Raw genomic sequence first — 25,518 nt, 5'->3', positions numbered from 1 at the left:
CTTCCCTTCTACCACTTCCCACTGCTCCCTGGCCCTCCTGTATCACACTCTTCACATCCCGTGCTAGCTGCAACTCCAGTTGTGTTTTGGCCTGCCTGATTACACCCCTGCATGCTCGAGCAATATTTTTATACTCCTCCCTAGACATGCTCTACTAAGTCATTTTTTTAATTATCAGAAGCTTTCTTCTCCTCACTGTGATCACAATAAAAACATAAGAGCGGCCATACCGGGTCAGACCAAAGGTCCATCTAGCCCAATATCCTGTCTTCCAACAGTGGCCAATGCCAGGTGCCTCAGAGGGAATAAACAGAACAGGTAATCATCAAGTGATCCATCTCCTGTCGCCCATTCCCAGCTTCCGGCAAACAGAGGCTAGGGACACCATCCCTGCCCATCCTGGCTTATAGCCATTGATGGACCTATCCTCCATGAACTTATCTAGTTCTTTTTTGAACCCTGGTATAGTCTTGGCCTTCACAACATCCTCTGGCAAGGAGTTCCACAGGTTGACTGCGTTGTGTGGAAAAATACTTCCTTTTGTTTCTTTTAAAACTGCTGCCTATTAATTTCATTGGGTGACCCCTCGTTCTTGAGTTATGAGAAGAAGTAAATAACACTTCCTTATTTACTTTCTCCACACAAGTCATGATTTTATAGACCTCTTATCATATACCCCCTTGTCATCTCTTTTCCAAGCTGAAAAGTCAGTCTTATTAATCTCCTCTCATATGGAAGCCGCTCCATACCCCTAATCATTTTTGTTGCCCTTTTCTGAACCTTTTCAAATTCCAATATATCTTTTTTTGAGATGGGGCGACCATATCTGCACACACTATTCAAGATGTGGGCATACCGTGGATTTATATAGAGGCAAAATGATATTTTCTATCTTCTTTTCTATCCCTTTCTTAATGATTCCCAACGTTCTGTTCACTTTTATGACTGCCGCTGCACATTGAGTGGATGATTTCAGAGAACTATCCACAATGACTCCAAGATCTCTTTCTTGAGTGGTAACAGCTAATGTGGACCCCCATCATTTTATATGTATAGTTGGGATTATGTTTTCCAATGTGCATTACTTTGCATTTATCAATATTGAATTTCATCTGCCATTTTGTTGCCCAGTCACCCAGGTTTGAGAGGTCCTTTTGTAGCTCTTTGCAGTCTGCCTGGGACTTAACTATCTTGAGTAGTTTGGTATAATCTGCAAAATTTTGCCACCTCACTGTTTACCCCTTTTTCCAGATCATTTATGAATATGTTGAATAGGACTGGTCCCAGTGCAGACCCCTGGGGGACACCACTATTTACCTCTCTCCATTTTGAAAACTGACCATTTATTCCTACCCTTTGTTTCCTATCTCTTAACCAGTTACCGATCCATGAGAGGACTTTCCCTCTGATCCCATGAGAGCTTACTTTGCTTAGGAGCCTTTGGTGAGGGACCTTGTCAAAGGCTTTCTGAAAATCTAAGTTCACTATATCCACTGGATCCCCCTTGTCCACATGCTTGTTGACCCCCTCAAAGAATTCTAATAGATTGGTGAAGCATGATTTCCCTTTACAAAAACCATATTGACTTTTTCCCAACAAATTATGTTCATGTCTGTGTCTGACAATTTTATTCTTTACTATAGTTTCAATCAGTTTGCCTGGTACTGAAGTCAGGTTTACTGGCCTGTAATTACTGGGATCACCTCTGGAGCCCTTTTTAAAAATTGGCATCATATTAGCTTTCCCCCACTCATTTGCTACAGGAGCTGATTTAAATGATAGGTTACAAACTACAGTTAGTAGTTCTTCAATTTCACATTTGAGTTCCTTCAGAATTCTTGGGTGAATACCATCTGGTCCTGGTGACTTATTACTGTTTAGTTTATCAATTCATCCCAAAACCTCCTCTAGTGACACCTCAATCTGGGATAGTTCTTCAGATTTGTCATCTAAAAAGAATGGGTCAGGTTTGGGAATCTCCCTCACATCCTCAGCCGTGAAGACCGATGCAAAGAATTCATTTAGTTTCTCCACAATAGCCTTATGGTCCTTGAGTGCTCCTTTAGCATCTCGATCGTCCAGTGGCTCCACTGGTTGTTTAACAGGCTTCCTGCTTCTGATGTACTTAAAAGTGTTTTTGCTATTACTTTGAGTCTTTGGCTAGCTATTCTTCAAATTCTTTTTGGCCTCCTAATTATATTATACTTTCATTTGCCAGACTTTATGCTCCTTTCTATTTTCCTCACAAGAATTTAACTTCCACTTTATAAAGGATGCCTTTTTTTTTTCTCTCACTGCTTCTTTTACTTTGTTGTTTAGCCACAGTGGCACTTTTTTGGTTCTCTTACTGTATTTTGTAATTTGGGGTATACATTTAAGTTGAGCCTCTATTATGGTGTCTTTAAAAAGTTTCCTTGCATTTTGCAGGGATTTCACTTTTTGCCTTGTACCCTTTAATTTCTGTTTAACTAACTTCCTCATTTTTGTGTAGTTCCCTTTCTGAAATTAAATGTTACCATGTTGGGCTGCTGTGGTGTTTTCCCCACCACAGGGATGTTAAATTGAATTATATTATGGTCACTATTACCAAGCGGTCCAGCTATAATCACTTCTTGAACCAGATCCTGTGCTCCACTTAGGACTAAATCTAGAATTGACTCTCCTCTTGTGGGTTCCAGGACTAGCTGCTTCAAGAAACTTTATCTCTGTATCCCGTCCCGAGGTGACATGTACAGTACCCAGTCAATATGGGGATAGTTGAAATCCCCTGTTGTTGAGTTTTTTATTTTTATAGCCTCTCTAATCTCCCTGAGCATTTCACAGTCACTATCACCATCCTGGTCAGGTGGTCAGTAATATATCCCTACTGCTATTCTCATTATTAGAGCACGGAATTACTATCCATAGAGATTCTATGGTACAGTTTGGTTCATTTAAGATTTTTACTTCTTTTGAGTCTATGCTTTCTTTGACATATAGTGCCACTCCCCCACCAGCACGACCTGTTCTATCCTTCTGATATATTTTGTACCCTGGTATTACTGTGTCCCACTGATTATCCTCATTCCACCAGGTTCTGTGATGCCTATTATATCAATATCCCCATTTAATACGAGACACTCTAGTTTCACCCATCTTATTATTTAGACTTCTAGCATTTGTATACAAGAACTTTAAAAACTTGTCACTTTTTAGCTGTCTGCCATTACATGATGGGTATCTTTTTCATTTGACTGTTTCTCATCAGATCCTTCCCCTATTTATCATCTTCCATCCTCTCCTCCTTACTAGGACATAAAGAATCTCCATTAGTAGATCCTCTTCTAAGAGATGTCTCTGACTAAACCACGTGCTCCTCCACAGCTGTCGGCTTCCCCACAGCCCTTAGTTTAAAAACTGCTCTACGACCTTTTTAATTTTAAGTGCCAGCAATCTGGTTCCATGTTGGTTTTGGTGGAGCCCATCCTTCCTGTATAGGCTCCCTCTTTCCCAAAAGTTTCCACAGTTCCTAATAAATCTAAACCCCTCCTCCCTACACCATCGTCATCCACGCATTGAGACCCTGCAGTTCTGCCTATCTAACCAGCCCTGCATGTGCAGGGCTGGCTCCAGGCACCAGTGAAGGAAGCAGGTGCTTGGGGTGGCCAATGGAAAGGGGCGGCTCGTCCAGGTCTTCGGCGGCAATTCGCGGCGGGTCCCTCGGTCCTTCTCTTCCTCTTTGAGCTGCCGCCGAAGAGGAAGAGAGGGAGTGAAGGACTTGCCGCCGAATTGCCGCCGAAGAATGAAGTGGCACGATTGAGCTGCTGCCGAAGTGCTGCCGATAGGCTTTCTTTCTTTTCTCCCCCCCCCCCCCCCCCCCCCTCCCGCTTCACCACTTCGGGCGGCAAAAAAGCGGGAGCCGGCCCTGTGCACGTGGGTCTGGAAGCATTTCAGAGAATGCTACCATGGAGGTCCTGGACTTCAATCTCTTACCTAGCAGCCTAAATTTGGCCTCCAGGACCTCTCTCCTATCCTTCCCTATGTCATTGGTACCTACATGTACCATGACCACCGGCTCCTCCCCAGCACTACACATAAGTCTATCTAAATGTCTCCAGAGATCCGCAACCTCCGCACTAGGCAGGCAAGTCACCATGCGGTTCTTCTGGTCATCGCAACCAGCTATTTGTTTCTAATGATCTAATCCCCCATAACTATTACCTGTCTCTTCCTAATAACTGGAGTTCTCTTCCCCCCACCTCCCAGAGAGGTATCCTACGTGCAAGAAGATACCACAACATCATCTGGAAGGATGGTCACAACTAGGGGATCGTTTCCCTCTGCTCCAGTTGGATGTTCTCCTTCCCTGAGACTTTCATCCTCCTCAACAGCACAGAGGCTGTCGGACCAGGGGTGGGACTGTTCTACTGTGTCCCAGAAAGTCTCATCTGTGTACCTCTCTGTCTCCCTCAGCTCCTCCAGTTCAGCCACTCTGGTCTCCAAAGCCCATACACCGTCTCTGAGGGCCAGAAGCTCCTTGCACCGAATGCACACATACACCAAGTGCCCATACATGCTGCATTGGGTGCAATAAATTGGATAGCCCCTACTCTGTTGCTGGACTTCTGCCTGCATTCTCTTTTTAGTCCTGAGGCTCGTTGCTTTGATGTGGTGTTTTTATCGGGGTGTTTTTGGCTTTAAGTTTAAGGAATGTTAAGTGTATCTAGCCCCCCCAAAACTCCCCTGTTAGCCACTCCTGTTCACTAGCTCCTCTGGTCGCTTAGGAGTGGGCTTTTTAAAGCCCTGGTCTTCCTGAGTACCCCCCTGGGTTAAGGGTTAATAGGTGCTGAAGGGCTGAGGGATCACAGCCTCATTAAGAAGCTCTCAGCCTTGCCTAGCAGGCGGCTAGGTTCAGCACACGGTCCCGCAAACAAACAGATCACACAGTATAAATTAATAAATAAATTAATGGAGATATCCCATCTCCTAGAACTGGAAGGGACCTTGAAAGGTCATCGAGTCCAGCCCCCTGCCTTCACTAGCAGGACCAAGTACTGATTTTGCCCCAGATCCCTAAGTGGCCCCCTCAAGGATTGAACTCACAACCCTGGGTTTAGCAGGCCAGTGCTCAAACCACTGAGCTATCCCTCCCCCCGTATATTTCAGTCAAGCAGCAAGCACAACACAAACAGACACTACAGACTCCCCCCCAGGGTCACGTAATTGCTCCTCCTTCACCAGGAGAAGTCCCTCGCAAAACTCCTGTGTTAGCTGCTCCTGTTCGCTAGCTCCACTGGTTGCTTAGGAATGGGCTTTTTAAAGTCCAGGTCTTCCTGCGTAGCCCCATGTCCTGGTTAAGGGTTGATGGGTGCTAAAGGGCTTAGGGATCAAAGCCTCATTAAGAAGCTCTCAGCCTCTGATGGTGATTATGGGGGTGGTGCAGTATGGCAAACCCTGTGTTCCTATTTGCTCTTGGTGAGAGAAGAGAAAATATAGAAGAAACCATCATGGTGAAAACCATCATGATCCATGGTTATGTCTTCTTTGTGGGCATAGTCCAATGGCCTACTTCCCCAGGTCTAATCCAGGAGACTGGCCTCGTGGTACCACTCACTCCCTGTAGTCTAGGACCCTATCTCCAGGTTTCAAGGGGTGAGTCTCCTGGATTGGGGGGGCAGGCTGGTGGTTGATTTTCCCCTCACTTTGCTGCAGCAGGAAGCTCTTCCAATGGGTTGCTGACTGGTTGCTTTAACCTGTCAAGACACTTTGTGACTCACCCCTAACTTACACCTTATTTTACATTTTAAAACCACCTGATGAGCAGTTCAAGAATCAGGGGCACTTATTTCTGCTGCATTAGAGGGACAGGGGAGCAGGCTGCTAAGTCATCCTAGGACATCTGAAGGGGGAGGAAGTGAGGATTCCAGTAGATAGTGCTCAGTTTGCTTGGGAACCGGCTACAAAGCCACCTCTGAAGACACTTGGCACCGGGGGAGTGGGAGGAGAGTGGACCACCTTACTTAATCCCAGAGCAGATCGGCCACTGGAGGTAGGTTCAAATTCAGTTGGAGGAAGAGACAGGGTTTAGCTTATACAAAAGAGTAGCTAGTATCTATGCAATTGATGGGTTTTATTGGCACAGATGTTTGCTGAATTGTAGAGCAGCTTGTAAAGACTCCCAGTCAATATCACAGATAGGGTGACCAGACGTCCCGATTTTATCGGGACTGTCCCGATATTTGCTTCTTTGTCCCGCGTCCCGACCGATGTTCGGGACACTGGACAAAAAAGCACATGTGCCCTCTGCTCCGGCGCTCACGCTCCCCCCCGCCCCGACTCTGCCCCCTCCTTCCCCCATTGGATACCTCCCCAAATCCCCGCCCTGGCCCCGCCTCTTCCCCAAGCCCGCAGCCCGCATTCCCCTCCTTCCCAGGCTTGCGCGCCGCTGATCAGCTGTATGGCGGCTGTGCAAGCGCTGGAGGGAGGCCGCCGGACCCCAGCGTGCAGTGCTGCGTGGGATGTGAGGGGGATGGAGGGAGAAGGTTAGGAGGAGGGATGTGTGGAGGGGGGATGAAGGGAGGAGGGTCGGGCATCTACCAGGAGCGTGGGAGGGGAAGGAAAAGTTGCTGCGGCTGCCGGGGGCTAGCTGGGCATGGCCCGGGCTGCGTGCAGGCAGCACCCGGGGCTGACTCTGGCCCGGGTGGGCGGCGCGGCCCGGGGGTGGGCCGCCGGAGCCATGTGGCGGAGAGGGGCTGCGGGGGCGAGACTTGTCCCAGGCGGGGCGGCCGGCGGACAGGGGCGAGGAGCCGTCCGGGGTCCCCGGAACCCATAAACTTCCCCGCCGCTGCCGGGAGCCCCGTGCCTCTCCCGCCCGGCCGCGCCCCAGCGGCTCGCCCCCCCCACCGGGAAGGGGCCGCTGGAGTGCAGCCGAGCGGGAGAGGTGCGGGGCTCCCCGCCAGCGGTGGGCCGCGCCGCATGTGCCCAGGGCGGGGCGGGAGGCTCCGCGGGGCCGGGAAAAGCCCTGGCTCCCGCCCGCAGCCCTGGGGAGCCGCTCGGGAGACCGGCTGCCGCTGTGGCTCAGCTGTGCCAGCCCCGGCCCCCTGCACGCCCACGCCGCGCCGCCCCCGGTGTCCCCTGCTCCCATGCACCGCCGCTGCCCCGCGCCCAGCCCCAGGCTCGGGGGCTCCTGCAGCCGCTTCCAGGGGAGAGACAGCTTTGTCCCTGCCCGGTCCCGCTACGGGGCTCTGCCTCCTTGCGTCCATCCAGCCTGTGCCCTGCCCAGGGCCCCACTGGAGGCGTGCGCCGTCGCCCACACGGACTTCTGTGCTTCCCAGCGCCTCCTCTCGGTCCCCCGGATGCCCTCTTTATCCCCAGCCCCCTTTGCATCAGGGCCACCTTTTGCCCTGGGGTGGGCAGCGCGCGCGGCCGGGGTGCTGAGTACGATCCGGCAGTGCGGCTGGGGCCTGCTAATGCCCCCCGCCCCTGCGAAACTGCTTTTTTTTTTTTTTTTTTTTTCTCCGCCCCTCTCCCCCCCGCATCCCGATATTTCATCCCTGTGATCTGGTCACCCTAATCACAGAGCACGCAGGGAAATAGAACTTTATGTATCCTTTTCCCTTATGTACATCTCTCCTCATTAGTGCAGAATTTGTTTCGTTTACCATGTCACACCCTATTGTTTCAAGCTTTTCCCATGATTGGCTTTAATAAAGAGATGGCCATATTGATAGAAGCGACGACTTTTCGTGAAACTTAAAAAATGCCACAGATAAATGGGTGCTGCCTCAGTGGTTCTATTACTTGTTCTGGTTGATCGAAGATTTCGTTATCAGCTGACGGAATTGGATGGGCATGGGGGAGGGAAGGCTCTTTCCCTTTACAAAACCATGTTGACTTTCGCCAACAAATTATGTTCATGTCTGTGTCTGCTCTGAATGAAGTCTGAGCAGCCTGTAGTTGGCAAATTAGTTTTTAAGTGTGCTATAAATTATGATTTTTCTCAAGCAGCTTTTAGGGAGCCGGTGTGGTCTCCCTCTGAACCAGAGGGTGAGGAGCCACTCTCTCAGCCTGAGGGGGCAGGGCCAGGCCAAGCTTACTCCACCCCCCGGAAGGGGAGGGGTGGAACAGGAAGTACAAAAGGTGGGGCCCTTAGCCCAGTCAGGGCAGCACCAGGGAGGGAGACAGACACAGGCTGCTCCCTGTGGACCCTGCTGTCGAACCAGGGGAAACCTGACCCAGAGGAAGGACTCGGACTGCCAGCTGCAGAGTACCCCGAGGAACTGGAGGGGCCGGGCAGCGACCCGAGCCCGAGTGAACCCGACAGTGAGGAAAAGCTGAAGCTACCGAGGTTACCGGTGGCTGAATACCCTGACAAGCTGGAGGAACCAGGGGGACCCACTCGAGAGACCGGGTAGGAAGTAGCCCAGGGGCAGAGCTGGACAGTGCGGTGAGTTGGTGTTTGGTCAGCGTGTTGCAGACGGATCCCCGCTGACCCAGTGGCGGGACCTTCCTCCCCCCCAGCCACTGTCAGGGCCCTGGGCTGGAACGCAGTGGAGTCGGGTGGCCCTGCGTTCCCCTACCCCTGCTACCTCGCCTCGGGGTGACAGAACCCCAACAAAGTGCTAAGGACTCTGCCCGGTGCGCCCCCCCCCGCCTGAGGGGCGCGTCACGGATTCTCGCCCGCGCCCCCCCGCCTGAGGGGCACATCACTGACTCTTGCCGGTACTCCCATGTTGCACCAAGTGCGACGGCACACCTCCCTCTGCTAAGTCCCCGTCGACAGAGAGGTGTGACTAGGGCTTTTCGGCAAGTGGCTCACCAGACCAACTGAGACCTTGCTACACAGCCGAACAATTAGTCTGCAGTGTTTGCATGCTCCTGTCTATTAGCAGGATGCAGGCAAACAATGGCATGCTCTACTGCAGCAATCAAGTATATTTACAATATTCTATCCCAGGGGTCGGCAACCTTTCAGAAGTGCTGTGCCGAGTCTTCAGTTATTCACTCTCATTTAAGGTTTCGAGCACCAGTAGTACATGTTAATGTTTTTAGAAGGTCTCTTTCTATAAGTCTATAATATATAACTAAACTATTGTTGTATGCAAAGTAATTAAGGGTTTTTAAATGTTTAAGAAGCTTCATTTAAAATTAAATTAAAATGCAGAGTCCCCCGGATTGGTGGCCAGGACCCGGGCAGTGTGAGTGCCACTGAAAATCAGCTCGTGTGCCGCCTTTGGCACGTGTGCCATAGGTTGTCTACCCCGTTCTATAGAAATGAGTGTTAAATTAGCTTTCCAAGGTGCTGTGAACACCTGCCAAGAAAATGGGATGGTGTGCAAGGTGAGCAAAGATTTGTAGGATGAGATCTGTTTGATTACTGAATGTTTCCATTGCTGTAGCACCCTCGAGTCTCTGACAAGCTTATAGCCCCAGTGTTGTGCTGGGCAAACACACATGAAGACCTAGTCCTTGCCCTAAAGACTTCAAGGACCAAATCATCATCTTTGGCACAACTCCATCGATGTAAATGACGATATACTGATTTACACCTAGCAGGGGATTGTGTAACAAACCATGACTGCAAACATACAGACCCTGCAGCCATCAGCGAGATCCACTCCAGGGCCTCCCAACTTTCTACAGGAAAAATTGTGGTGAGATGCTCGTAGCAGCATAGGGTTGCCAGCCCAGCTCAGGCCTGGGGGTCCTTCTAACCCAGCAAGCTAGCAGTAGCCTGTACCAAATGATACAGAGGAAAGTGCAGGAAAATTATGGAATAACTTGCCCACCGGAAAGAGTCTTCCACCCCCTCATCAGTTAGTAGCTGTCTTATGCTCTGAAGCATGAGCCTTCATATCCATTATAAATGTTCATCCTAAAGTAACTGGGGATTGGACATTGGACTGGGATTCAGGAAACCTGGGTTCTCTTCCGGGCTCTGCCACTGGCCTGCTGGGTGACCTTGGGCAAATCACTTCACCTTTCTGTACCTCAGTTTCCCAGTCTGTTCCACTGACCTTCCTGTGGAAAGCACTTTGAGATCTACTGATTAAAAGAGCTGAGTATATTATTCTTAATAATAATAATTCTCATTTTTTTTTAATCCTATTAAGCTCTTGGCCTCACTGATACTTTGTGGCAGTGAGTTCCACAGGTTAATTATGCCTTGTGTAAAACAGTATTTCCTTTTACCAGTTTTAAATGTGCTGCCTTTCAGTTTCATAGCATGTCCCCTTGTTCATGCATTAGGAGGGAAGGTAAATAGCAGGGCTCAGTCTGCCTTCTCTATACCATTCATTGGTTTTTGTGTGTATTTCAAAGAAGAAAACATCCAAGTAAAAACAAGGACAGCACCTCCTCCCATGAGGCACAGCTCAGTCTCAGGGGATTCTCTCTGGCCATTAAGTCATTAGCAAAAACACTTCTGTAAAGAAGAAATTGCAGAGATATGTGAAGAAAGATAATTGTTTATTGAAGCACCTGATTAACCACATGCACTGATTTGCACACTCAGTTTAGTCATTTATGCACATATACGTGCAATTGTGCACCTCTAACTTTTCCACCATCGATTTATTGTGCCTGCAAAATTAGAGAGTATCTGAAAATGTGACCTAAAGGCTTAAATGCTGCAGACTCCAAAAGTCTGGATTTTGGGACAACGCTAGTGTGAGTATGTGGCATGTTAGATGAGAGAGGAATGGTCTAAGTCAGTGGTTCTCAACATGTATCCCTGGGGTTATGCAGAGGTCTTCCAGGGGTACATCACTCATCTAGATATTTGCTTAGTTTTATGACAGGCTACATAAAAACACTAGCAAAGTCAGTACAAACTACAATTTCATACAGACAAAATGAGAGTAAGCAATTGTTCAGTACTAGTGCACTGTGACACTTCTGTATTTTTATGTCTGATTTTGTAAGTAAGGAGTTTAAGTGAGGTGTAACTTGGGGGTACGTAAGACCAATCAGACTCCTGAAAGGGGTACAGTAGTCTGCAAAGGTTGAGAACCAATGGTCTAAGTCCTGGACTGGAAGCCAGGAATTTGAGATCTAATCTTCTCTCTAGGGCCATGAATAAGCCACTTCAGCTCTCTTCCTTAGTTTCCCATCTATAAAATGAGCATAATACTGAACTCGTTCCTGGGGACAATATGGGGGTTAATTGGTGAATGTGTAGAGTGCTTTGACGGTGGAAGGTGCTCTAGACTGTATATGATGCTTTAATGGTCCCTTCTGCCCTTAAGCTCTATGAATCTATGAAATGCTAAGTATTACTATCTCTGCAAAGGTAAAACGGAGATGAATGCATGTCAGCTTCAGGCCATAGGAATCCTGATGGAATTAGAGCATGATGACAATAGCAGGTTGACCCAGCTGGACCCTTCCTTTGTGAGCTGACTTCTCTGTGAGCAGTTAGGAGAGACTATCAATAAGAAAGACCTACACTAACCTCATCTCAGTAGATAATTCTACTTTGCTGTGCAAATTGCCTGCTATGGAGCAAGCTAATGAGGTTCCTGCAACCAATGGATATGCTCAAATTGCCTGATGCCAAGATCCGCTTCTATCCTCAATACGCTCCAGGATGCTGAAACAGGGGGGAACATTTTGCACCATTTGAGCAAAGGCTAAAAACGCCGGGACAGTTCATTGGGAGAGTGTGGGTGCATCTGAGGATGGTGCTTGGCCCAGTGGGACATGCCTTTATCCTGCCAAATTCCAAAATGTTGTGGACAGTCACCTTCCGTTTGGGGTACATGATGGGGTACATTCGCCTGTCTCTCTAATGAGTAAGGAAATGACCTTCTAAAACTTGCCGGAGGACAGAACTTTGCAGGGTGTGAATCCTGAAGCTAGTCAACTTGATCAGTTGATTGCTGTGCCATTTGTATACCACATCTCTGGACCTGACCCAACACGCAGTGAAGGCAATAGGAGTCTTTCCGTTGATCTGAGTGGGTGATGAAGCAGGCCCTTTGGCTGCAAACTTAAATATTTCCTGGGTTTGGTTTTATTGGTAGCTCTGATAAAAATAAATCTTAACTGCTTCCCAGAGCTGCTGCTGCCATTTATTTGTATTCCAGTAGTGCCTAGAGGGGCCGAACGGAGATCGAGGCACCATTGTGGTAGGTGCTGTACAAACACATCATAAGAGATCGTCCCTATCCCAAAGAGCTTGCAGTTTAACTAGACAAGAAAGAAAGGAAAAAATAAGTGTCTTGTACATGGTCACACAGGGAGCCTGTAGCAGGGATAGGAATTGAACCCAGATCCCTGTTGAGTGCTGTAACCACAAGACCATCCTTCCTCTCAGGCTGCTCCTAGGATTTCCTTGCAGGAGCATCTCTGTCTCAATGCCTAATTCTCTTTGTCTCAGAGAGACTCTCCAACTTCTCATCCTGGGTGGAGCTAACATGATCCACCTATTGGCGTGAGTCAGCAGTAACTGCTCTGCATCTTCACTTAGGATTCTAGTGCCGGAGCTTAGGGTAGCTCCACCCCATTCTGATTCAGGGTCCTAGAAGCCACCACCCTGTTACAATGGTGTTTCTGGCGTTCCTAAGAGGAAGCTCCTATGTCTAATCTTTGCAGTGAAAGGAGCTGTTTCTCTTTTCTGCACTAGGTCTCTCAGTTTTTAGAAGTGCAGCCAGTATTTCTGGATTTAAGCCTAGGGCTTTGTGTGTCGATAAGATGAGGGCCTCATTGGTTACGATGTTTTGTTGCCTAGTGATACGTTGAATTGCATGTGGTCTGCTCTCTGAGGAAGGTTTTGTCCTCTCCCCTGGTAGGAGAAGGTGGGTGTTGTGGAGCAGCCACTCTGAAGGTTGGGGCCATTGTGCAACTGAAAGTTGGACTGTATCTCCCTGCCAGGCTAATGTCCCATTAGAGTGATAGTGCTAGCCCATTGGAGGCCCTAAGCAGGACACATACTAATAACTAAAGGCGGCCTCCTTGAGCTGCTCGGGGCCCTAAGCAATTGCTTAGTCTGCTTATGCCTAGCACTGGCTCTGCATTAGACTCTGCTGTCACTGTTGTGCTTGTCTCCATTGTTCTTTTCACTCTTCTTTAAGAACTGCTGCTAGCAGTGATGGTCCTTCAGGATCAGACTGTACCTGGTAATCTGGGCATTGTGTTTGTAATTGTCTAGAAGTTACTTTGATTCATGTTGTTCAGACTCTGAACTGGCCACTCTTCATTCACTGTCATAGCCCTCACTGGTGGTGGTGGGGGCGGGTGTGACAAGGTTGCTTCATGCAAGAAAGCTGTGTTGTAGTTGAACTGGGGCCTATTGCCACCTCATTTAAAAATCCCACCTGAGAGAATGTAGTCACTCTGGGTAGATGGACTGGTAAGAATAACTAAACACTGCTGGATTTGAAGGGCCAGAATTCTGTTTCACTGGTGCAAGGCCCTGATCAGAGTGGCCAAATCCTTCTAATTAGCTGGCTGTAACTGAACTGAGTGTCATGGCTCCCAACTCATGTCCCTTCTCAATTTTCTGCACTTCATAACTTCCAGTGTATAATAATTGTATACAGTTTGTACTTTTTCCATTGAGCCCATATTGCTTTTTTATTTTTAATTGCTGTCTTCACTTGGTTACTGAACCCGGATGGGCTTTTAGTCCAAGTAGTCATCTTTCTCAATTGTTAAATCTTGTCTTTTTGGTCATCTAATAAACTCTTCGTAAAGAACACTCAATTTTCTTTCACATTTTTATGTTGAAAAATTTCCTACCAATCAATTTTGCTCATAACTTTCTTCAGCTTTGGGAAATTAGATAAATAGGTAGGTAGATTTGGGACTGTTCTCATTGCCCTTATTGAATGTAAGCAGGTTATGATCACTGGACCCTAAGCAATCAGCAACTTCTGGTTTTTATCTGTCATACCTCATGTTGGGTGCAATTCTTTGTGTTACAAAGTTATCATTCATAATTTTTAAAACTTCCAATGATGTTTTACTGCTGGCTGCATGAGACATATACTCCTGCATATGTCTCCCAACTGGAAGTCCACATAACACCATTTTTCTTTCCACACATTATAGATAGGTGTTTAAGGAGTAACTCATCCTGTTTTCTGGTTAGATTCAGTGGTCTGTAACAGATCCCCACCAGTACCCCCTCCTGGGCTATGTTAATTAGCACATTCTTCTTTTGCATGCATTGCAAGTCATTAGATTAGTGGTTTTCAACCTGTGATCCATGGATGCCTGGGGGTCTGCAGATTAAGTCTAAAATTTCCAAAGGGGTCCACGCCTCTATTTGAAATGTTTTAGGGGTCTGCATATGAAAAAACGTTGATCTAGGTTGTTCAGCCATCTGATTGCTCCATCATTGAGGGTAGTCAGATGTTTTCTAACTGTGCACTCCTCCAGCTCATGTTTGCCTGGCTGCATCGCTACCCTGCAGCCCTACTGTGAAGAATGGGCTGAGCCAAATTTCTGCATTGTCATCCACTCTGGCTGTTCCAGTCAGCAGCCTGGGAAGCCTCGTCCAGGATCTGCTTCCCAGATTGCAAACAAAAGGATGGAAATCAGGACTTCTGAAGTTTGTCAGCACACCTGCTTCTCTATCCCAGAGTTGCTGCCACGCGGCGAGAACATAGCTATCAGCCCTGATATGCTGCTGTTCATCCAGGACTGGCACGGGGCTGGCAGCACTAGACAGGAGTGCATGAACAGCCACTTTAGAAGGAATTTGTGAAGACCATCATGGCAGGTCAAAAAGAACTGCAGGTGTAGGTGTTTTCTTCTTTTGGGAAGTGTGCATTGCTTATTGGCACCTGTTGGAGCCTTACTCAGCCTTGCATGCAGCCGGATGTTTTCATCTGTCATAGCCCTCCAGGCAGTTTTAAGGGTGATAGCATCTCACTGAAGTTTTGAGGGAGCTATATGAGCCAACGCATACAAATTAGGTGTTAATGTGTGGCTAAGACCACTACTAATAATACGGCTTGAAATTAGGGGAAGGTTTCTAACCATCAGAGGAGTGAAGTTTTGGAACCGCCTTCCCAGGGGAGTATTGGGGACCAAAAATCTAATTGACTTCCAGACTGAGCTTGATAATTTTATGGAGGGGATGGTATGATGAAACTTCCGACAAGGGCATGTAGTCGATCTGTGACTTCTAGCAGCAAATATCTCCAATGGCAGGTAATGGGACACTAGATGGGGAGGGTTCTGAGTTACTACAGAGAATTCTTTCCCAGATGTCTGGCTAGTGGGTCTTGCCCACATGCTCAGGGTCTAACTTTCCTCCCAGGTCCGCTTAGCAGAGACATGGAGGGGGTGGGGGTGGGTTCTCCTTCCTCTTCAGCATGGGGCATGGGTCACTTGCAGGTTTAAACTAGTGTAAATGGCGGAGTCTCTGTAACTTGAAATCTTTAAACCATGATTTGAGGACTTCAGTAACTCAACCAGAGGTTATGGGTCTGTTACAGGAGTGGGTGGGTGAGGTTCTGTGGCCTGCAATGTGCAGGAGGTCAGACTAGATGATCATGATGGTCCCTTCTGACCTTAAAGTCTGTGAGTCTATAGGTGGCTATGTTCAGCTCCAAATCAATGAGATGCATATGCTGATTTCTGCCCCAAACTGCTGCACAATATTCCACTGGAGTAAATAACAGTGCCAGGACTGAGGTTTGTAGAACATTTGCCTCTACTGCTCAGAAGGTTCCTGCTAGCTTGTGGACCAAGGCAGTGTGGGAGGTGAACTTTTTCTTTCAATGTACTAAATGGAACTGGTACCTTAGACTGTGGTCCAATTTGACTCTGAAGTAAGTGACAACTGGCTGGAAAGGGAGTGGGTGATCCTCACCACAAACTGTAAGGGGTTGATTGACCAGTTGTCATGGACTCACAGGACTCGTGCTCTCTCATGGCTCCGTACGGTCCCTGGGAGGAACCCCCTTCAGTGTGACAGTCCTTCTCAGGGGTCCACTCTCTGTTGAGGGTTAAGCTGTAGGCCCCTCCACCTCCTGGAACCGCACCTCTCTGAGCCTTCAGCACGTCTGTCTCTCGCCGTGGGCCCCCTCAGGGAGTCCACTCGCTCTGGACTCCCAAGGCCTCCACTCCCAGAGAGAATGATGCAACCCTGATATCTGGACCGGAGTGACTCTCAGCCAGCGTAAAACAGGAGGGTTTATTGAATATCTGAACACAGCATAAGAAACTCTCTGGGCCCTCAGGCCTAGCAACCCTCAGCACAGTACATCTAGGTCTCTCCTGCATCCAGGTGGGCTCCGGCTGCTCTCTCTCCCCAGTCCAGAAACCCCCTCCTTCCAGCTGAGCATCCATATCACCTTCCCCCAAGCCCCACCTCTGTCCTTTGTCTTCTGTCCCAGGTAAACAGGCTGAATGGACCTCCTCTCCTCTCATCCATCCTTTGTTTCCCCAATGGCTGGAACTGGCTGGTCAGGTCACTGAGGTCCTCTCCCCTCAGTCCTTTGTCCTTCCACTGGCCAGAACAGGCTGTGACTCCGAGCTGGGCCTCCCAGTCATCAGGTCACCAGTCGCTGGGGTATTCATTCTCCAGGACATTGTCCAGGGTCCCAAGTGCCACCGCTGGCTATCTGTAACAACAAACTCCCTCTCCCACCATCTCTTAAACCAGTAACAAACAGGGAAACTGAGTCCCACACCCTCTGCAAGCAAACTATTGAAAAAACAAGAAAACCTCCCGCTTCGTCACAGTAGACAATCGCTCAAATGGAAGGTTGTGGCCACCGTCTTAGACTCACTTAGTATAAATCTCCACTGAGGAAGGTAGGTGGCCAGAACATTCATGTCCTGGCTAAGTGACCCTTTGTTATTGTGTAGATTGTTACCCACATCAGAGAGACAGATGTCATCCACATATATATACTTATTTGCCTTAGCTACTGATAGGTCATACGTATATATGTTGAAAAGGAGAGTAACTAGAATGGATCCTTGTAGGAGTGCATTATGGAGCTGCCTAAGTTGGCTAACTTTGTCTCTACCTTGCAAGATGAAGCTCTGATTCATTATCATTTCCATAATGAACAACGCCCTGAGCTTATCGGGAATAGTCTGCAACAACTTGGTGTTCAGCCTCACATGTCAGACAGTGTCATATGTGGCTGACAAGTCCACCGGAACAGCACCCACATTCTCAAAGGAATCTTTGATGTTTTGTGTTAAGTGAATTACTTTATCTTGGGTACAATGTCCTCAAATGAAGCCAGCCTGAACAGTGTCCTCAAATGAAGGCTGTTGTGGTTCGATAACCTGGTTGATGCACATCAGAATCAAGCTATCCATCAGCTTCTATGTAACATAAAGGAGAGAGATGGGTTGATAGCTCTTAGGATCTTCCAGCAGTTTTCCTGGATTCTGAATAGCTATGACCTTTGCCATGCGCTAGACTTTTGGGATGCAGTTGCCCTGGAAATATCAATTAAAGAAACAGAGCAGCCAACTTTTGGGCCTACATGAAGAAGGAACTCCAGATGAAGGTTATCCTGGCATGGAGCCTTTCCTGTTCCCATAAGCTTTATGGCCTGGTACAGCCCTTTGTCTGAAAAGGGAGCCATCAGGTTTGAATCCACACTAGGAGCTTGCCACTTCTCTGGGACCTCAATTTTGACCACAGGGCTGAAAGACTTGTCCAAGTTCTGTGTACAACTATTAGCCACTAGCTGGGATGCGATAGTGTTTGCGGTGACTGGAAATTCCTTTTTGCCAAGGCTGGAATCTCCAGATAGTTTTTGATGGTCTGCCAGGCTTTCCAACTAGAATGAATCTTTGTGACTGTCTCTCTCCATCAATCGCACCTGGTTTGATCCTGCAATTGACTGAGTTCCTTGTTTTTATGAATGGCCTCTTGGGCATTACCAGCAGAGATGAATTTCTGGTAGAGCTTAGTTGCCTCTGGTGACCACCCAACTATATATTGTCAGGAATTAACTTCTTAGCACCAGGAATTAACTAAGGGCATGTCTACACTTACTTCCGGAGCGATCGATCCATCAGGGGTCGATTTATCGCGTCTAGTGAAGATTCGATAAATCTACTGCTGAGTGCTCTCCCGTCGACTCCGGTACTCCACCGGAGCGAGAGGCGCAGGCAGAGTCGACGGGGGAGCGTCAGCAGTCGACTTTCTGCAGTGAAGACACTGCGGTAAGTAGATCTAAGTACGTCAACTCCAGCTACATTATTCACATAGCTGAAGTTGCGTAACTTAGATCAATTCCCCCTCCCCCAGTGTATACCAGGCCTTATTCACAAAGTTTGGTAGGAGTAATTTTATGTTGTCTGGACATAACGAACTCACCTGACTTGTATTTTTTAACAGACATCTTTAGTTCTGCTTGAAAGACCTCCTGTCAAATTCTCTGAAAAGTCCTCCAGACCTGCAGTAGACTGTTGTTGATATCTGCAGGCAGAGGCGGATTTACAGTAAAACACAGGGTGCCCTGGCACAGGGCCCTGCAATGACAAGGGGCCCCAGGGCCGGGCAGCTGCGGGGGCAGAAGCTTGGTCCTGCCGGCGCCTGCTGCAGGCTCCGCCTGCACCGGCAGCCAAGCTCCCCCCTTCCCCGTCTCTTCCCCACCTCCTTCCCCAAGCACACCGTGTTCCTGCCCCTCCCCCTCTCAGCACTGCCCCCGCCGCCGAACAGCTGTTTGCCAGCGTCCAGGGTGCTCCAGGAGGGAGGGGGAGGAGTGGGGCCGCAGTGCACTCTGGGGAGGAGGCAGAGAAGAGGCAGGGGCGTGGCCTTGGGGAAGGGAGTGGAATTGGGGCAGGGCAGAGCAAAGGTGGGGCCCCCGCACTCCCCCTACACATACCACTCCCTGCCGTGAGCCTCTCAGGGCAGGGGGCCGGGGTGGGGCAGGGAGCACCCACACCCCCAGTCCCCTGCCCTGACTCCTGCACTCCCCCCACATACCCAGTCCCACCAAATGGGAGCTCCTGCACCCCCCCACATTCCCATCTGCACCCCTCACACCAAATGGAGCTACCCTAGGGTAAGCGCTCCACACCCCAACCTCCTGCCCCAACCCTGAGCTCCCTCCCCCATCCTAATTCCTGGCCAGACCCTGCAACCCAACCCCCAGCCTGCTCATGCACCCTAACTCCCTCCTAGACCCTGCACCCCCAGCCCTGAGCCCCCTCCCACACCCTAAGTCCTGGCCAGACCCTGCACCCCAACGTTTTTTTACATTTTATTTTTTTTAATAAAGTGCTCTTAACCAAAGCGCTTCACAATAGTTAGCTAATGGTACAAACAATGTTTGGAAAGATCATTAAGTGGGCCGCCGAGACCCTCAGCGATTTTCAAGTGGTCTGTGGAAAAATAAGTTAGACTACAAAAATAATCAAGGTATCTCACTTTATTTTCATTTACTTCCTATTACTTATAGGGGGAGGATGACGGGAAAAAGAATGAAAAACGGGGGCGGGGAGGAGATAAGAGAGAGTGTTCTTTTTCTTCGCTGGGTCCCAAAGAGGGGCCCCAAAAATGAAGCTGAGCACAGGGCCCCATTAACTCAAAATCCGCCACTGTCTGCAGGACCATGGTGATCAAAGATGCACATTGACCCATATGCATTCACAATCCTACATTTCTGAGTTACTGATCACTCTAAAACAGATAATGGTGTCTTTAATGTAAAGTGCCACCTCTTTTGCTCCCTCTATCCTTCCTGAGTTATAACCAATGATTTTAATATTCCAGTCATGTGACTCATCCCACCAGGTTTCAGTAAATGCTAAGTACATCAAGTTTCTTCTCATCAATGAGACTTTCCAATTCCTCTTGCTCGTTACCCAGACTCCTGGAATTGGTATGTCAGCAATTGAAATAATGCTTCTCTTCTCCTTCTTTGTCACATCAACTCAATTTGTTTATAACATGCTGAATTTCAGTTTGTACTGCATTTGCCTTCTTAGCAAAGAAGACTTCCAGCTAGTCTTCAACCACGTAGTTTAGCAACCTGTGAGATGCAGGCTTTCCTGTTTGTACAGCACTCTCTCCCACTGGAGTATGGCCCAGTGTGACATAAATCCCAAATCTTCAGCTTCACAGGCCAGTCGTGCAGCCAGTGGTGGTCTCATCCAGTATTTTCTACCTTCTCTCACTCATGGGACCAGTAGGAATTCTGTGAATACCAACCCAGACTTTTCTCTTCTTCAGCTCCCTTCCAAGGTCCCTGAAGTCTTCTATAATTGGTGTAATTCCACACAATGAGAAGTCATTGGTTCCAATTATATCATCACCAGTGGAGACTTGCCAGATGGCTTCATAATCCTGTCCAATCTTGCTGGTTACATCTCATATTTTCACTGCAGCGAGACAACACACCGTCCTGTTGTCCTTGTGCTCCTTGCTGAATTCTCTGTCCATTCTTTTTTGTATGGAGTCACCGATGACAGTTGCTTGTCTTCTTAGGATGGTTAAAGAGTCTCTCTTGGTAACTGCTAGGTTCATACTGCAAGGACACTCATCAAGTATATCCCCTGTAGCTTACTGTTCCATTCTTCCAGAGACAGATTTCTTGGTAGTTGACTTGCTGAGTATCAAATAATGACTTCTAGCTGGATTGAGTGCTTCCGGGTTCTCTTTCCCCTCTTGGTCATAAATCATCAGCCCACTCCTTTGGTTCCTACTCTCTCCAGTTCTTTTAGTGCCAACCCTTCCCCTTGTGGCAATGATTTCCAAATGTGGTTGTCCATGCGTGGTTCGGGGTGGTGTAAATTATTTCTGACTGTGCAAGTTTGGCCTCCTTCCCTGAGAGAGGGCAGGTGACATTGCTTCTGCCAGCCTTGCTTGGGAGCACTTTAAGTTACAGCTGGAGCGCCACAGGAACCTCATTGGTTGAGGATGTTAATTGCTCCAGTTGTGCTGGTCATGACCTCTTCCTGGCTATTAATATCCATTTTTGGGGGGGCGCCTGCACTGGAATTCTATAGGCACTGTGTGGGGTGGGGAAGTTGTGACCTCTCCTTCCTGTAGCAGATTTTCTGTCTCTTTGGCCACGCCCTGGATTTATGTTGGCAGAAGCCAACACAGATACTGGAGTGAATCTGGCCCTATATGTCTTCGTCATCTTTTTCCTGTCATTGCAGTGTCCTGTTCACTAACACTAGGTCCTTCCTTTGGACCTGCACCAAACTAATTAGTATGTTATGCAAACCGTTTTTATCCAGAGTTAATGTCCCCTCTCTGAAGCGGTCAGCCATAGGGCTGCTGGAGCACTGTGGGTCTGTGTTGCGTTACGGTGGGAAATGCACACAGCTGCCTTCATCTATCCATTCCATCACTATTCCTCAGTGTTAGTTTTTGTGGTACAATGTGCTGCCTGACTTTGCGCCAAGCATTGATAAATAAGCTACATCTGATAGCAGTCTCGCAGATTCACTTCTACAGCAAAGCTATCAAGTCTCCTTTTCAGGCCAGCTACTTTGTGTCAGCATGAATCAGAAAATAGATTGAACATTACTGTCAATCTAAACCTAATGTCTTCCGGCTTGAAATAGAAAGTGCTAATAGAATAGTCTCTGTTTTGCTGCACCCTACTGGATTTCCCTAGTGCTAGTGACCAGATGTGTAATGGTTGCAGGAGAGGTGGATAGGGATGGCGGGAACAAGCTGGGCTTCTCCTGGCTTCTATGGTGCGTTGTCTTCAAGTCATCGATTTTAAATGATCAAGAGCTTAAAAGAAGTGAATGCATTTGGTCAGTAATGCTTTGGAGAAGGTTCAGAAGGCTTTATGCAGCATCTGTGGTCTGACCGGGGGAGTGAGCAATGGTTACCGTTTTATTCACAGATTTCTTTAGCACCCATGCATTTCAATGGGAATGCTAGAGTGGTGGTGTTCACATGGAATCATAGAATTGTAGGACTAGAAGAGACCTCGATAAGTTATCTAGTCCAGTCCCCTGTACTCATGGCAGGACTGAGCATTATCTAGACCATCCCTGACAGGTGTTTGTCTAACCTGCTCTTAAAAATCTCCAATGATGGAGATTACACAACCTCCCTAGTGGACAAAGCTCCTTCTCTATCTTGGTGGGTCCTGCGCTTATTGGCGGATTTTCTTGCCTCAGAGATTCACCATGTGGGTTGGGGAACAGTCCAGAGACCTTCCCCTCTGGTAGAACCCACAGTCCAGATCAGTTGGGAGGTTTGGGGGGAACCCGGGCCCGCCCTCTACTCCGGGTTCCAGCCCAGGGCCCTGTGGACTGCAGCTGTCTAGAGTGCCTCCTGGAACAGCAGCACGACCGCTACAACTCCCTGGGCTACTTCCCCATGGCCTCCTCCCAACACCTTTAGCCTCACCACGGGACCTTCCTCCTGATGTCTGTTAACGCTTATACTCCTCAGTCCTCCAGCAGCACATCCTCTCACTCCCAGCTCCTTACGCACACACACCTCACTAACTGGAGTGAGAGCCTTTTTATACCAGGTGTCCTGATTAGCCAGTCTGTCCTAATTGATTCTAGCAGCTTCTTCTTAATTGGCTCCAGGTGTCCTAATTAGCCTGCCTGCCTTAACTGGTTCCAGCAAGTTCCTGCTTGATCTGGAACTGCCCCTGTTACCTTACCCGGGGAAAAGGGATCTACTTAATCTGGGACTAATATATCTGCCTTCTATCACTCTTCTGTAGCCATCTGGCCTGACCCTGTCACACTAGGCAATTTATTCCAGTGCTTAACCACCCTGACAGTATTATCTAGACCATCCCTGACACCTGTCAGGGATGATCTAGATAATACTTAGTCCTGCCATGAGTGCAGGGGACTGGACTAGATGACCTCTCAAGGTTCCTTCCAGTCCTCTGATTCTATGATCATGTCCCCTCTGTCTTCTCTTCTCCAGACTAAGCAAACCCAATTTTTTCAATCTTCCCTCATAGGTCATGTTTTCTAGACCAATAATCATTTTTGTTGCTCTTCTCTGGACTTTCTCCAGTTTGTCCACATCTTTCCTGAAACGTGGCACCCAGAACTGGACACAATGCTCCAGTTGAGGCTTAATCAGCGTAGAGTAGAGAGGAAGAATTACTTGTCGTATCTTACTTACACCACTCCTGCTAATACATCCCAGAATGATTTTGGCTTTTTTTACATCCAAACACAAGGTCCTGGAATCTGAAACAAGAGGCAGATAACACCCTGGTAGCTGTCCAAACAGCAGAGTTATGGAACACACGATCCAAAAGCCAAAGAATAAAGAGTAGACTGTATCTAAGAGAGAGGGCAGCAGGTGCAGGAGCAAAGTGGGTCCGGTAATTAGATCTGCATCCATCCTTATGTAGACAGTGAAGCATGGCACTGGAGCTAGACATAACAGACCGCCCTCTGCTATGCTGTCTCCTCTTGCTTTGCGGTTCTATTTTAAGGATTCCTCTCCCTGAGGCTGTGGGGAGCTGCAAATCATCTGGATTGGACTGAGTTTGTTAATTTTGCCGGTGTCATGTATTTAATGTCATTGTAAAGCCCCAGGTCTGCAGCAGACCTGTCACAGAACTGGGGAGCGGCCCTTCCGCTCTGTCAGAAACCAGCACAGCCCCAAACACTCGTTCCATGGGATCATTTTCACTTTTCAGTTAAAATCTGGCTCTGCCCACTTCCTTAGACACCCTCTCCCCAATAACCTAAAACTGTGTGGGGAGGTTATTTGGAATCCTTTTAAATGCTCCTGCACTTTGATGTGCTGTTTTGTTTTCTGATGTATTTCTCCATTTAGTTGGCTGTCATAATGTTAGAGCTCCTTGGCTGATGGACGGAAACTCAGTAGAGCTGATCTCACTTGAAGCAAACAGCATTTCAGTCCATTTCAAGCAGTGAGCAAATCCCCGCTTTTCATAAAAATGCTGTTCTCAAATCGTTCCCATGTTGTTTCAGGTGGTTGTGAGTGAGTCCTTCTGGATCTCCTAGACCATGTTTAATGGCCTTTCCCTCTTTCTGCATTATTCAGAGCAGTAAAACACAAATGTACAATTAAAAGATGCTGGAGATTGTGTCTTCTACCCCAGCTGTCGAGACAGCTCACTGAGGGATTCTGTTGAGGACAGTTAGTCTCTCTTAAAACAGGAGCCTAAGGATGATGCTGGTGGAAACGACCTGCATGGGTCCTTCTGAATAAATCTAAGAGTTCACAAATGGCCCACAGACCCTCTCCGATACAGCTATGATCTTTAGGGTTTACGCTGCATTCCATCTTGAGCTTATCCTAGCACTGGCCAAGAGCCAATTAAAATGTGTCTATCGCAGGGCAACTCTGACAGGGTCCATGTCACTACCTGGCCTCCTATGAAAAACTCAGCTCAGTTTCTACCACCCTCATCGCACAAGCCTTCAAGGGCAGGTCTCTGAGAAGGGCTACTTAGGAGATAGAAGGAGGAGAGTACTTGGGAAACTCAGATCACAGGGCTCAGTTCTGGTTTCCTTTCTAATTGTTAACTAACGTACTGTTTTGTCATAAACCTTGACGACTTGGATTCTCCAAAGCCTAAGAGAATTAGTCCAATTGAAATTCACTGGAAATTGGATGTCAAAGTCCCTTAGATGCCTTTGAAAAACACAGCCTAACTCTTGAGAAAAGACCTTGCTGGCTGCATCTGGATTTTGATTAGTTGGTTTTGCAGAGTCATTCCTTTAGTTTACAGCTTTATTGTCAAACTAAGTAACCCCTGCAGCAGCAGGGGGTTCCGATTCCATGGCTCATTTAGTCTGTGGCCCCTCTGCCTACCCTGACAGCAAGGATGCTAATTAGTGTCAGTGGTGGAGGTTTGTGTTTTTTTTTTTTAATCTGGTTATCTCCCCTAGGAACTGGAACAGGACCATCAAACCAATTTCATAGAGGTCACATAGGCCATAAGCCATCAGATGGTAATCGCTTGCGGTCACTGCTGACATGAGCTGGATTTGAAATAGTGACTTGCAGGTGAAAGGTTCTATCTCCTGGGTCCTGTTGTATTAATTTTGGCTCTTTGGGCCCATATAGTTGATCTAAAGTGTTAACACGAGCCTGAAACTGTCCAACACAAAAGAGTTTTAAAGAAGGTCTGGGGTTCGGTATATAGAGACCGTGGCCTGCGTAGTACCATGGCAAGCACACCAGAAAAGTCATGCCAGAAGTTAGAAATGTATTGATTGAAATACACAAAAGGAAAGGAATCAAATAAGGCAAAAGGGATTGAAACTGAAATTGAGTGGCTATGTAAAACAAAAATCAAAACGTATCAACATCTCTTTTTAGAAAGGATGAATATCGGTTAGTGTCTCTCATGCTGTCAAACAGTCCTCCTTAGTGGAGAGGAAAGGATTAGTTCAGTTCAATTTTGAGTCGGGAACAATAGTAACTTTCCTGCTTTTTGACAAAACAGATGCAAAAGGGAGAGAAGAGATAGGGTAGTAACAGGGAGGGGGGAAATACGGCTTTTGTTTATGTTCTCAGGCTACAGGGCAGCAGGTCAGTCCTGGATGGTGCTTTGGACTGGCAGTTTGGGCATAACAGCTGTTGCTCTGGACCCCAGCTCATCTGCCTGGTCAGGGACATCATCTGGT

The 25,518-nt window shown here is 47.9% G+C and overlaps 1 protein-coding gene across 1 annotated transcript in view; it reads left to right on the top strand.

Moving 5' to 3' along the window:
* The window catches only part of LOC113406944 (hydrocephalus-inducing protein homolog), a 359,446-nt gene that overhangs the window by 136,805 nt on the left and 197,123 nt on the right, over nucleotides 1-25,518 (top strand). The gene's annotated exons all lie outside the window — the stretch shown is intronic.

This window comes from Terrapene carolina, unplaced genomic scaffold (assembly GCF_002925995.2).
Source record: "Terrapene carolina triunguis isolate 2854851 unplaced genomic scaffold, T_m_triunguis-2.0 Scaffold166, whole genome shotgun sequence".
Lineage (NCBI taxonomy): Eukaryota > Metazoa > Chordata > Testudines > Emydidae > Terrapene > Terrapene triunguis.
Note: the sequence above shows the minus strand (reverse complement) of the source record. Positions and strands in the feature narration are given on the sequence as shown.